This window comes from Ovis aries, chromosome 6 (genome assembly GCF_016772045.2).
Source record: "Ovis aries strain OAR_USU_Benz2616 breed Rambouillet chromosome 6, ARS-UI_Ramb_v3.0, whole genome shotgun sequence".
NCBI lineage: Eukaryota > Metazoa > Chordata > Mammalia > Artiodactyla > Bovidae > Ovis > Ovis aries.
Window position 1 is genome coordinate 83,970,872 of NC_056059.1, and position 10,415 is coordinate 83,981,286.

Here is a 10,415-nt window from a genome sequence, read left to right on the forward strand (position 1 = left end):
AAGTCTCTCATGTCACATAAAACTTACATAAATCTGTACACTTTTGGTAATTTGTCTTTGTCGGTTTAATTTTTAGACCCAGCCAGGGAGCCTAAGAAGATGTAGAAAAACTTTTTCCTCCTTCAAAATACAAATAAAGGGGATTTTAATGGAAAAACACTGATAACCAGAAGATATGTGTGTAACCTGAGTGCCATTTATCTCCAGTGATTTTTTTAAGGGTCTATGAAAATTACCATCTTCTGTGAATGGTAAATCCAGGTCTGGTTTTACACACTGAGGGCACTGTGTTTGGAGGGGGATGGTGTCTTTCTCTGTCTTCAAATGCAGGGAAAGCTCCCTTGGAACACAGCTTTCATCCTTTATTGTGGAAGGCCTACTTGGTGATGGAGTCATTATCTTGCTCAGCCTTAAGAGAAAGTGTCCCTTCTTTCCTGTATTAAAATGCCTGCTCCTTGACTCAGTTATTAAAATGAGGGAGCAAATAGCTCCTTGTTCTAATTTTCCTTATCAGCCTCCACAGGGCCCATTTCGGGCTGTCTGTAAAGTGTTAGAATGCAATTGTGTGCTTGAATAAAAAGGAGAAACTGAATTAGAGCCTCTTAAGACCATTATATTGTCTTATTTAGTGACACTGTTTGCCTCTTCATTACTAAGCAATGAGCTAAGTGTTCTTTCTGAGTAATAATGATACCACATTTAACCACCACTTTCCTCTTTGCAAAGCACTTTCGCATGTGTTATCCCTTTTGATCCATGCAACAACTCTGGAGCAGATCAGGATGGTGCTCTAATCATCAGTTTACAAAGGAGGAGACTGAATCAGGGTTAAGTTATAGCTTTAAAACTTCAAAGCCAGGATGTGAAAGCAGATGAGCCTGGAATTGGGGCAGAGCTTATCTCACCTTAGCTGGTTGCCACAGGCCATCTTCCCAGCTCATCAGAAACTCGACACTGAGTCTCCCTGCTGCCTCTGGGTAGAAGCCCTCTGCCCTAACTTAGATGATTAGCCTTTGAGAGAACAGAAGTGAGGGAAATCAGGAGCACTTCACATTAGTGGACAAAACATATTTGTTACTAATCCATATATTATGGGGAACAGGCCACATTTAAGGGGTTTAAGTTTTTGAACAGCAACCTTAATTGTGAGTATTAATGTGAATATTTTCATAATCTGTTTAGATACCCTATTGTAAGTTAAGAAAGGTCCACATTTTTTAGAACATTTCAGCGTTGTCACAAATAATCTTTGGTTGCAAATGACTCTAGCAGGTACATGTGCTTCTTTCAGAGATAAACCTATCCTGGAAATATTTGTACAAACCAACTTTATGACAAACTATATTTTATAAGGAGTTTTTCATATTTAACACAATTCCCCAAAGATGTTATTTTATGATGCAAATAATTTCTCCTAATTGCATCAATCAATTTACATTGTAAGTAGAAGGTTCTATTCAAACAGAAAGCACATATAAGACATTTAGATATTTCAGTTGCTTCGTTTAAATCAGCTTTAGCATTTCCTGGTCCCCATAGATGGGGAAACAGTGGAAACAGTGTCAGACTTTATTTTGGGGGGCTCCAAAATCACTGCAGATGGTGACTGCAGCCATGAAATTAAAAGATGCTTACTCCTTGGAAGGAAAGTTATGACCAACCTAGATAGTATATTCAAAAGCAGAGACATTACTCTGCCAACAAAGGTCTGTCTAGTCAAGGCTATGGTTTTTCCAGTAGTCATGTATGGATATGAGAGTTGGACTGTGAAGAAAGCTGAGTGCCAACGAATTGGTGCTTTTGAACTGTGGTGTTGGAGAAGACTCTTGAGAGTCCCTTGGACTGCAAGGAGATCCAACCAGTCCATTCTAATGGAGATCAGTCCTGGGTGTTCTTTGGAAGGAATGATGCTAAAGCTGAAACTCCAGTACTTTGGCCACCTGATGCGAAGAGTTGACTCATTGGAAAAGACTCTGATGCTGGGAGGGATTGGGGGCAGGAGAAGAAGGGGATGACAGAGGATGAGATGGCTGGATGGCATCACTGACTGGATGGACATGAGTTTGAGTGAACCCTGGGAGTTGATGATGGACAGGGAGGCCTGGCGGGCTGCAATTCATGGGGTCGCAAAGAGTCGGACACGACTGAGTGACTGAACTGAATTGAACTGAACTGAGCACCTCTTGTGTGCCAGGAGTCTCTAGAGATTGGGAATTCAAAGACAAAAATACTAACCCTTGTGCTCAGGTTGCCCACAACCCTCAATGGAAAAGAAACTTAACTAGGAAGATGTTCTAATTCTCCATTTGATGGTTTGCAAATGCCCAGAAATTTCTAAAAATATGTGTGTCGTTACCAAAAACATGTTGCATCACTGCCAAAGATAATATCTTATCTAAAATGCGAAGCTTGACAAAGATCGACATGGTAATAGTCCAGTTGCGTGTTGAAAGGCCAAGGCAGAGAGTAAAAGGGCAAGGGGAAGAGAAGCAAGAGGAGATGTGATGTAAGACCTTCACACACCACAAGGGGGGCTCTCCCTTCACAGGAGCCAGCGCCTTTTCCAGCAGTTGTCAAAAGGTCAACTGAAGCATCTTTAGGATTTTAAGAATTTATCTGAGCGAAAATTGACTCAACTTGAGCAGCATCAAACTGGAAGTGGTTAAGAATGTCCCTCTTACAGGAGCTAGAGGAAAAAGTTTTACAGAGAAGAAGTGGAAGCAAAACAAGGAAATTATTTCCTTGGCTATGTCACAAGCAGTTTTTTAGTTGGTTGGTTGTCATTGGTTACCCTTAGGTTTTGACTTCTTAACCTGGAGGCACTGTAGTCTAAGCTTTGGGGTCGCTTACATGGGCTGCTAAGGTATCAGTCTAATGGCCTCCTTGTTCAGTTAACACAAGTGTGTTTATTCTACTTGGGAATGTCTCTGGAAAGGCTCACAGAAACGTCTCAGAAGGAGCTACTCCCCAGAGTGGTTCCTGGAAGAGAGAAAAGTGGGGGAGCTTATGTGCCAGGCTCCCCCTTTTTTATATAATTTTATATACTTATGTTTGGTGGTGCTGGGTCTTCGTTGCTGCTCAGGCTTTTCTCTCCTTGCAGAGAGCAAGGGGTGCTCTCTAGCTGTGATGTGTGGGTTTCTCATTGCAGTGGCTTCTCCTGTAGAACACAGGCTCTGGGGCAAGCAGGTTTCAGCAGCTGTGGCTCAGGGGCTCTAGTCCACTGGCTCAGTAGTCTTAGTTGCTCCGCAGCATGTGGGATCATCCTGGACCAGGAATCAAACTTGTGTCTCCTGCATTGGCAGGCGGATTCTTTACCACTGCAGGCTCCTATTTTTTTATTGATCAAGGTTCACCTCCATGGCAATCTACAATAGATTGTGCAAATCAGTCCCTTCTGTTCACTAAGAAAGACAGTTACCACTCCCATGAGCTGATGTTGTATACTAATTCAAGTACAGAGGGAATACCTGGTGAGGTGAGGGTGAGGCAGCAACTGAAAATAAACAGGGGAATGAGACGGATAGAGGGATAAAGAAGGGAGGAAAGGAGACTCTGAGAATCATATTTACCATTGATCCCAATATAGCATACCTTCTCATTTCTTTATTTCAGGCTCAGTACATAAAATAATTGCATGAATTTCTCCCCAGATATGCTAATTGGAGATTATAGGTGAGATTGCTTTTTTATATGGTCTTAAAGAATCAGGTTTCTCTCCTCGAAACAGTTTTCAGTTTATGGTCATTAGCATTATTTATTAATATCTATAGCTTCCACTAAACAGTAAGTTTTTGATAACAAGGATCACATTTGATTTTTAGTTCCATTATACCCTCGAGTAGCTGCCACTTAGTAGGAGCTCAGCAAATGAATGAATAAGTGAATGAGTGAGAGGAGTGCTCCAGATTCAATCACTGAATTGTAGGCACTCAGTTATACCTTGGCTAGCTTCTCTGGTGATACCATTAAATAGGTGTAAAATATATTTATTCTTTGTCTTATTTTTTGAATAGTCTGTTTCAATAGTGTGTAAACATTAAATAGTCTTGCTTTTTATTCTCTCTATGTGTTAAGTCCTCCTCTCCTTTTCTGTTTCAAGCTCTTGGCATTTTTGAACAAGAAAAAAGAAGTCAAGGAAAATGCCTTCTTTTTATTTGCGGCTGCTGCTGTAGTCTCTCTAATACACGGATGCCCTCTGGTGGCAGGTGTCTAAATGCTGGCTCTGCTGGCAAGTGACATGTGTTGTGCATGCTCTGTGTGTGTGTGTGTGTGTGCGCGCGTGCGTGCGTATGTATGTGTGTGTGTGTGAGGGGAGGGTGGGGTGTGGGGGGTTCTGCCAAGGCCTCTACACTGCAGAGTCCTTTGATGTGGGAGATCCAGTCCAGCTCAACTTCCCCCAATAACCCTGAGCCCCTACTTCTGATTGCCTATCCCTCAGGTCTTTGTTCCTGCAGTTCCGTCACTTAGCAAGCAACCTTTTAGACAGATGAGGGGAAAGTATTGGCAAGATGGCTCAGGCCAAGCTACTGCTAGTTACCCACTTGTCAAGGAGGATTCTTTCACACCGTTGTGGCAATGTGACGTGGTGATTCCTCTCCACAAAAAGAAAGGGAAGGGAAGGGAAGGAAGTGAAGAAGGAGAGTGAGAGAGAGAAAGCAGAAGAGGAGAGGAGAGAACAGAAGATGTAAAACTGGATAAAATTATCAAAAGCAACCTTTTCAGGGAACTAGACATCCTCACTCCGAGCTATGATCTTTCCTAATCCTCTCCTCCACCTGATTCTCTGGACTTGGTCCTTTGCCTTCAAATCACTGCCAGGTGATTAGAGGCCTGGAGCTAATGTAACTCCTGTGGTGCTGATGGTATTAATGAGTGCTGTAATAATGGTTTAGCCTATCCAGATAACATATTTGTAATTTACTGGTTTCTTCAAAGATTTACCTGTAAGGAAGAGGAAAAAAATTATAATTTTGAACCCTACTGAAAATCAGTGAGGGAGATATATTAAATGAAAAAGGTAATGACTCTTTCAGTTCTTCTTAAATCTATCATTTATCTAAGCTGCTGCTTCGTCTCTTTCCTAAAAGCACTGCAATCCATATTTGTAGAGTTAATGAAAATTATAATAATTTTATAAGATTTTGTGACACATTTTAAAGTAATTGGAGACCTCCTGATGTGCCATAAAGTCAGGAATTTAAATTCACTGCACTAAATAATTAGATAGTTTGTGGAAAGCTTATGCATTAAGGGACATCCAAAATGAAGCCAAATACCCCAATTCTTCCTCCAGAGCCTTGGTTTTAAACATTAAATCATTATGATATGCCCTTACAGTAGCTGCATGTGACAACTGAGTATAATCACTAGAAGTACGATAAATTAGATGGTGTGCTATGTCTTTTTCTTCAACAAAGTTAAACTTTTAATCCAAAATTGAGTTGTTTAGATTGCAGGATCAGAGCGCCACCTGCTGGTGTAATATGTAAATTCACACACATTTCCTTGATAGCTAGTGCATGTCTCCCCAGTTTTTTGAAAGTTCAATTTGCGGAGAAAGATAAATATCATATATCACTTGTTTATGGAATAAAGAAAATGATACAAATATTTACAAAACAGAAATATACTCACAGACATATAAAACAAATATGATTACCAAATGTTGGGAGGGGGAGATAAATTAAGAGGTTGGGATTAACAGATATACACTACTATATATAACTGACAAACGACAAGAGGGCTTCACAAGTGGCTCAGTGATAAAGAATCCACCTTCCAATGTGGGAGATGCTGGTTCAATCCCTGGGTCAGGAAGATCTCCTAGAGAAGGAAATGGCAACCCACTTCAGTATTCTTGCTTGGAAAATCCCATGAATAGAGGAGCCTGGTGGGCTACAGTCCACAGGGTCGCAAAAGAGTTGGACATGACTTATCAACTAAACAACAACAAGGACTTACTTTAAGTATAGCATAGGAAACTAACTATATTCAACATTTTATAATAACCTATGATGGAAAAGCAGCTGAAAAAGAATATATATATGTATGCATGTATGTATGTATGTATAATTGAAAAGTTAACTGTATTTCAGTATTTTTAAATATCCCAGAAAAAGAACGTTTGCTTTATACCATTCCACTTTTATGAAAGACCTACATTAGTATCTGTTGCTAATGGAAAGAAATCCAAGAAGGATTTTTACTTTCATGAAAGAAGGTGAAAAGCAAAAATTGCGTTGTTCGTTCTGCAGTGAGCACTTGTGGAGGCAGCGGTACCCCGAGTAGGGAGAGTGGTTCCATCAAGCTCCTTCCCTGGGAATTACGCGCCCCCGTAGCTGTGGACTGTGTCTGCAAGCATCTGTGCTTCATGTGGGTTTATTTCGTGTGTCTGTTAGCAAGATGTGTCTTAAGGTAACTGTTGCTTCATTTTATGCCATTTCAGCTTAAAAGGGTTTCAAAGGAACACTCAACTTTTCAACAGCAGGAAACCTGTCCTCTGGTTAGATTTCTATTACCAAAAATCAAAACAATACAATTTAACTCCAGAACAAAAATAATTAATGAACACAAAAATGTGTTCATCCTTTTCCTGAGATCATTCAAAACCTTCTAAGGAAAAAAAAACAAACAAACAAACAAAAAACAAAAACTGAACTCAGAGTTAGAAAACCCAGCTCTACCAATTTCTAGCCAGGAAATGATGTATGAGTTTTTAACATCACTGAGCCTCGGGTTTCTAATCCATAAAAAATTGTTCTGGATGAAACAAGGTGACACAGCATGCTGACAAAGGAAGCAAACTTGCTGAAGGTTGAGAAGTGAAAGTAGAATGAGGAATTTACTCACGTTGATCCCTAGTCCTGCAAGATAAGATCTGCGGTTAGTTGGAGAAAGAGAAGAAGGTACTGGTAAGAGGATCAATGACATCATACAATGGATATAGCCTGATGGGGAAAAACTAAAACCTAGACTTGGGAAAAAGATGAAAAGACAAGAGACCAGAGATCATAATGAAGTGAAAGAAAAGGTAAACTGTAAATAGGGAAGAGAAAGTTCCAGAAGGATGGAAGATGATGGTCAGTGGTTCATCCCAGAGCGTCCAGAGGATGACAATGTCACAAATGTGAATAAAGGTAAATGTCACAGGATTACAGGTACCACAAGACTGGGTGTTGGCTATGTTGTCCAGTGGATGTTGACAGCAGCAGGAAGACAGGGCCATCAGCAGGAGTCAACGTCCTTATGAAAAACAAGGGAGAGACCAATTCAAGGAGCAATAGAGAATGATGCAAGACACACACACACACACACACATATATATGTATATATATGACCAAATACACATATATGACTTAATAGAAAGACTTCCTGACAGCAAGTCTTACAGTTGTTTTAAGCTTTACTAATTCCAAAATTATAAATGCTACCAACTTCCAAAATACATCATTTAAGGGTTTAACTATTTCAATTTTATTCACCCCTATTAAGTTTTGTGGTTTTTTAATACAAACTCCTCATTTTAATTTGCAATTTCAGTCAGGGTTTGCCACCTTCAATAAGAGGGACTGAATGCATTTATTCAGCCAAGTTGATTAAGACCATCAGACCTTCTAAGATTAACAAGAGTCCCTGTAATGGCAGAGGTGACTGTGGTCCCTACTTCATTTAATACAGGAAGGCTGAGTCTCCTTTCTTTCTCAGTATGACCATTTTCATTTAGCAACACATTTTCACACTTTCACATATACACAAATATACAGAGACCAATTCAAAAGCCTGGAATATGGGAAAGCTTCCAAGTTTGTTCCTGGAGGTGCATAAAATAGCTGACCAGCTATTAAGATGCAGCACCATTTCAACTTCCAAAAATAAGCTTCTACTCCTGGGAAAATACTGCTAAATGTCCCAGGAAATAGCATAGATTCCCTGGCTTTCAACTTGTCCTTTCTGCCTTGTAAAAGAAGTCAACTGTGTTAAAAAAAACATATTTTAATAAAATTGCAGTCAATTTTACTGTATATAATGCATACGTTAGGTTGTGTCAGTATATTGTTCATATGTTATGCTATGTATGAAACAAATTTTCTTATAAAAGTACGAAAACTGTGGGTATGCTATTTTTAGCTTGTGTTCAGGAGTGGAAGAGTAGAATAGCTAAAAGCAAGTACTCTGGACACTATCTGGGTTTAAAATTTTTCTTTTACTTACTGAACTAGGTAATCTCTGGCTAATTAAACACTTGAGCCCCAGTTTCTTCAACAGCAAAATGAGGATGGTAATAATACTCCTGGTAATAATAACCTGGCCTAGTTCAGCAATAATTTGAAGTGGAAAGTTAAACCTAACTTACTCTTGAATCTTTTCTTTCAAATCCACTCAAGAAAGAGTTATTCCCTTTCCCTTGATCTCTTCTCCCTATATATGAATTTGGGGCTAGAATGTAAGACAATTAACTTCATTTGAATTTCAGGGAGATCTTAGCATGTTTGAGCTCTGTGTCTACTCACTGTAATCAACTTTAAATGTTAGATTCTAACATAAGAATGTCAAATTCTCTTTAAACCAAAGAGAGATGTGGATTTATTCTCAGCAAGCCAAATCTTCATTCCTTGGTGTTCCCTGAACACAAACAAACTGGAGATTTTTCAAAGGTTAAAATATCTTTGGAAACTGTAACTGTTATGCCTTGCTTTAACTAATTAACCTTTCCATTGAACTAATGACAGGGTTAATTAGCTCAAACAGATAAATAATTTAGTTTGGAGAAGGAAAAAAGCATTGGAGATTACAATCATTCTTTCGCCATCTAGTGGTTTCACTCTGGTAAATAGATCTCTGTAAAAGCTAGATGATACATTGTTCATCTATATAATTATTGTGTCTCCTCATGGTAAAAGAGCCTCTTGATGAGAATGAAAGTGGAGAGTGAAAAAGCAGGCTTGAAGCTCAACACTCAAAAAGTTAAGATCATGGCAGCCAGGCCCATGACTTCATGGCAAATAGAAAAAGTGGAAACAGTGACAGATTTGGTGGTCGGGGGGAGGGCTTCGAAATCACTGTGGACAGTGACTGCAGCCATGAAATTCAAAGATGTTTGCTCCTTGGAAGGAAAGCCATGACAAACCTAGACAGCATATTGGAAAAGCAGAGACATCACTTTGCCAACAAAGGTCCATAGAGTCAGAGATATGGTTTCTCCAGTAGTCATGTAGGGATGTGAGATTTGAGCCATAAGGATGAGAACCAAAAAATTGATGCTTTTGGATTGTGGTGCTGGAGAAAAGTCTTGAGAGTTCCTTGAGATTGTAGTGCTGGAGAAAACTCTTGAGAGTCCCTCAGACTGTGAGGAGATCAAACCAGTCAATCCCAAAGGAAAACAACCCTGAATATTCATTGGAAGGACTGATGCTTGAAGCTGAAGCTCCAATACTTTGGCCACCTAATGCAAAGAGATGACTCACTGGAAAAGACCCTGATGTAACCTTGAGGGCAGGAGGAGAAGAGGGCAACAGAGGATGAGATGGTTAAATGGCATCACCAAGTCAATGGACACGAATTTGAAGAAACCCTGGGAGACAGTGGAGCCTGGCGTGTTGAAGTCCATGGAGTCACAGAGTTGTCGGACATGACTTACCAGCTGAACAACAACAACAAAATAGTATCTAAAGCTGCCATTTAAAACTGCTAGATGGTTGCATTTGGTCCTTTTTCTAAACATGTAAGATACTCAAATGTTCACCTATCCCTCTGAAGGAGAGAATGTTTTCATATACAGTTGGTAATAAATGAGACAAGATGATGTGAAGAATAGCTCAGTTCACAAAGAAAGACTGAAAGGTGCTCAGTTCTGTGGACATCTTACTAATAAGCTACATCCTCTGCAAGTGTGTCATTTCTAGTTTTTATCAGGACAATTAAGGATATCCTTGGAAAACACAGTGAGCACAATTTAGACTATTTAACTAGTGGACAAAGTATTCTTGTTGTGTTACTGCTGTTAACTTTCCATTCTCACCCCATGATGGCCTCACTTCCTTCACATCCCTCGCTTCTTTCTGTTAACAAGGAGAGAAAGAGGAAGTTACCCTTGTCTACAGAGACCTCTGCATTAACTCAGAAGACACAGCCTCAGGGTATCACTGGAAGGTCAAGAAAAACATTAGATTCTCTAAATAGTGGTTCGCTTTTATTTCTACCAGAGACTTGAAACATCCTCTTATTTACATAGCACATATAAAACAAAATTCTCCTGTTTCCATGGCTTCATAAAAGGACTACCAGAGATAAGCTTTGAAGCTAAAATAGAACCCACAGCTAAAACAAGCAAATCTATAATTCCACCAAAACTCTAAATGCACATTGGATTACAGGCACATCTCTCCTTAAATAATGACTTGCTTTATCTCATAGAC